Raw genomic sequence first — 3,912 nt, forward strand, 5'->3', positions numbered from 1 at the left:
ATGAGGCTGGAGAATCAGCAGGAGTTTCCAAAAGGCAGCTTTGGTTTAAACCACAAGATAATGGAGGGATCTGCATTTTGCTGAAGAAACCGCAAGCTACCCTCCGACATTGTTTCACTTCTTTTTTGTTGTTCCTTTTTGAACATCTCTTATTGAAGCAATTTCTGGGCAAATCACACAAATAAAGCGCTTGAGAAACAGGTTATAGCCCACTTACCCAACTTGCTAATTAGATGTGGAAATTTCTAGAGAGACTTGAACTTCAGTGACCAGCCACCCTGGTTTGCCCTGGGGACATGAGACTGTCATTGCTAATATTGGGACAGTTCCAGGTGAAAGGATGGGATGGTCAGCCTACCTGCATCCTGGTCATTGTCTTCGCCCAGCAGCTCCACCCCCCATTTCCGTCAGTTGTGATGACTGGCAGGTGACTAGCCAATCAGATTCTTCCCTAGGATTCTTCATTGGGGATGGGAGGTTCACTTGCCCCCCTAACTCAGAGTATGATGGAGGTGACTTAGTGGTGACCATGGCTGACTGGGCTCTCTCTGCCTCTGAGAGAGTGCTCCTCTGGAGAAGGAGAGAAAGAACCCAGGCAGGGACAGAGTGTGTACATGTGTGCGTGTGTGCATGTGTGTGTGTGTGAGCCTGCAAACCCACGTGCCCATTCCCTGGTGTCTCTTGTCACTGTCATGACCAGATCAGGGTGCTGGGAGGATGAAAGAAGTTGCGGTCACATGCTCTGGCCTCTACTGTAACAGAGAACCCGCTACACAGACGTGACTGTGCAGGGGTGAGGGAGGTGGAGGAGAAGGTATTTATGTGCAATAAATATTTAATTCCACCCAGCGCTCCTCCCGTACCAACGTGGATCCTAGATTAGTTTTATACATTCCACCCACATCGCCATACCCTTCAGCAAGGTTAATCCTGTCCTAATGCGAGTTTAAAAATTAAATCCACTTCGATGAATGAATGTCCTTTGCAGCTTCATCCCATTCTTTTATGCAGAGTAAATATGTTTGCACAATGGCTCTGGGAACAGCGCTCCAAAGCGGATCACACAGGCATCCAACACGGCTCCTGGCCCCGACTCCATGCATTATATATGACAGTCCCAATCCAGTCTCGCCGCTGTGCTGGGGAGTGGGCAGCAGCTTGTCAGTGCCTTTAAATCAAGCACAAAGCAGATTGTGAGCTGGTTCCGGGGAACAAAAAGCAGTAAAATAATTTGGGATTTTGAGAACCACTGGTTTAACTTAGGTGAGAACGTGCACCTGGATTTTTCTCATCTTTTCGTAAGCTTTAAAATATACACAAAGCTAAACAACAAAAACAACCACCACCAAAATACCAGCAATTGCCCCTTGCCCCAAACCGACGCTACTTCCCAGTTTGTTTTCCCTGGCTTCGCAGAAGGTGATACTGACCTCTCTCCTACACAGAGCTGGAGGTGGAGGCTGAAGATTTGGTTGCACCACTGTGTTCTAGGGCTTGGAGACTCAATTAAGATATTAAAAATAGGACTCGGGCCAGCAGGGTGCTTCCGTGGAGCTGTCTTTGTTTATGTCTTCAGCAAGCAGCCTGTGAAAGCCCCTCCAGTCCTAGGGAGGCTGGAGAGTTCTAAAGGGGATTATCTGCCTCCTGGGGTATAAATTCCAATTTACTCTGACACAAACTATTACCCTGCAAACACTGGTCATCCATCTTCAGGTGCCTGGCAGATACTCGGCGCCGGTGTTATTATCTCTGGGAAATTAAAGTGGGCCTCAGGGTGAGGGATACCTCCTGCTGGAGCCCCAGGTATCTCTGCCTCGTGGCCCGGGCTGACCTCCAAATAGTTCCAAGCATGAATGTGTTTGTCCCTCTGGCTGGTGCTGCCCCACGTCCTCACTCTCACCCTCTGCTTCCCTGTAAGGGTTGATGAGCACCTCACCTTTCGTAGCTGGTAGGGGGCTTTCTAAAGGGCAGTGTTGCTGCCTGCCCAGGGGTCTGGGCAGGGAGGAGGTGACAGTGCTGGGACAGAGGAAAGGGGAAGGAGAAAAGAAGGAAGGAAGAGGGGAGAGGAAGAAAAGACCATGTTGTGTAGCAGAGCAGGGCCTGTCCCACCCTGCAATCCTGGGATAGAGAAAATCCCCCCTTTAAAGTATTCAGAGTCAGGCTCCTCCACCTCGCCATTTAAGAACCCCTGGGCCTGGGTGCTGGGGGAGGCCTACTCAGTACCTTCATCCCGGCACTCTTTGCAAAATGTAAAGGCTTTGTTGAAATGTAAACCACATACCACAGAATTCACCCATTTATTTTATTTTATTCATTTATTTTTTTAAGACAGAGTCTCGCCCTGTTGCCCAGGCTGGAGTGCAGTGGTGCAATCTCAGCTCACAGCCACCTCCACCCCTTGGGTTCAAGCGATTCTCCTGCCTCAGCCTCCCCAGTAGCTAAGATTACAGGCATGTGCCAACACGCCCGGCTAATTTTTGTATTTTTAGTAGAAATGGGGTTTCACCATGTTGGCCAAACTGGTCTCAAACTCCTGGCTTGAAGTGATAAGCCCACCTCGGCCTCCCAAAGTGCCGGGATGACAGGCGTGAGCCGCTGCGCCTGGCGGAATCCACCCATTTAAAGGGCACAGGTCCAGGGTTTGCTGTATAGTCACGCAATCGTGCAGCCATCATCATATTCTAGTTTTAGGACATTTTCATCACCTTAAAAGAAACCCTGGACCCTTTGGCTGTCACCCCTCTGCCACCCTTCTTCCCATCCCCTGGCCACAAGGAATCTCCTCTCTGTCGGTGGATCGGTCCACTGTGGCGATCTCCCATCAGTGGAATCCTGGGCCGTGTGGTCTGGCTTCTCATGTGGGGCATGTTAGGAGGGCTGACCCTGTCGTTGCCTGGACCCATGCTCTGTGCATTCTGCGGCTCACTCCTGCCCTCTGCTCCCTCATAAGGGCTGATAAGCACCTCCCCTTTTATAGCTGGTAGGGGGTTTTATAAAGGGCAATGCTGCTGCCAGCCCAGGGTTCTGGGCAGGGAGGAGGTGACGGCGCAGGGACAGAGGAAAGGGGAAGGACTGTCCCCTGTGTGGGGAGACCACACTATGTTCATCCCTTTCTGTCGAGGGTACCCGGGTCGCCTCCACCTTTTGCTGATTGTGAAGTGTGCTACTGTGAACATGCTTGGGCGAGGGTTTGTGTGGAGGCCTGTTTCATTTCTCTTGGGTATATCCCCAAGGTTGCTGCTGGGGGCAGTCGGGGGAGCTGCCAGCCTGTTTCCACCACCGCTGCCCCATCTCACATTCCCACCTCCTAAGCATGTTATTGGTCTGCTTTGCCTTGAGCCCTGGGTCAGACCACCTGAGGGCGGGTGTGTCTATTCCTAAACCCATTCTCTAAAGATGTCGGGATCTCTTACCACAAAGGAGATCCTGACACAAGAGCCGGGGGACCCTTGCCTGCCCATGAGATCTGAGTAGTGGCAGGGTCACCAGCTGACAGCGACAGTGACTCCTGGAACTGGAAGATGGAGCCAGCAGGGGGGCGGGGGTGGAGTAGAGGGTGGAGAGGAGCTTTAGCTTCAGCAGAGAAGGCTCTGAAAGGTCATCTGGTCTCAGTGGGTTACACATGGGGAAACCGAGGCTCCGAGCAGGGGAGTCCATCCTGTTGCAGAGCTTGCTCAAAGCTGGGATGGAGCCCTGGCTTCTTGCCCACCCTTTCCCCGGCCTGGGCTGCCGCTGGGCACTACAGCCTAGACTACCTGGAGTCAGGGAGTTTATCCGGCAGGAGGCACCCGTCCTCCAGAGAGGCCCGCCATCAGGTGTCCTCCAGTGAGGCTACCAGGGGCCGGGGACTGGGTCTGCTGGGTTGTGTTTTGCCTTTCAAACTTGGTAGCCCCCCCCCCCCCCCCCCCCCCC

This window comes from Rhinopithecus bieti, unplaced genomic scaffold (assembly GCF_001698545.2).
Source record: "Rhinopithecus bieti isolate Rb0 unplaced genomic scaffold, ASM169854v2 scaffold_2205, whole genome shotgun sequence".
NCBI lineage: Eukaryota > Metazoa > Chordata > Mammalia > Primates > Cercopithecidae > Rhinopithecus > Rhinopithecus bieti.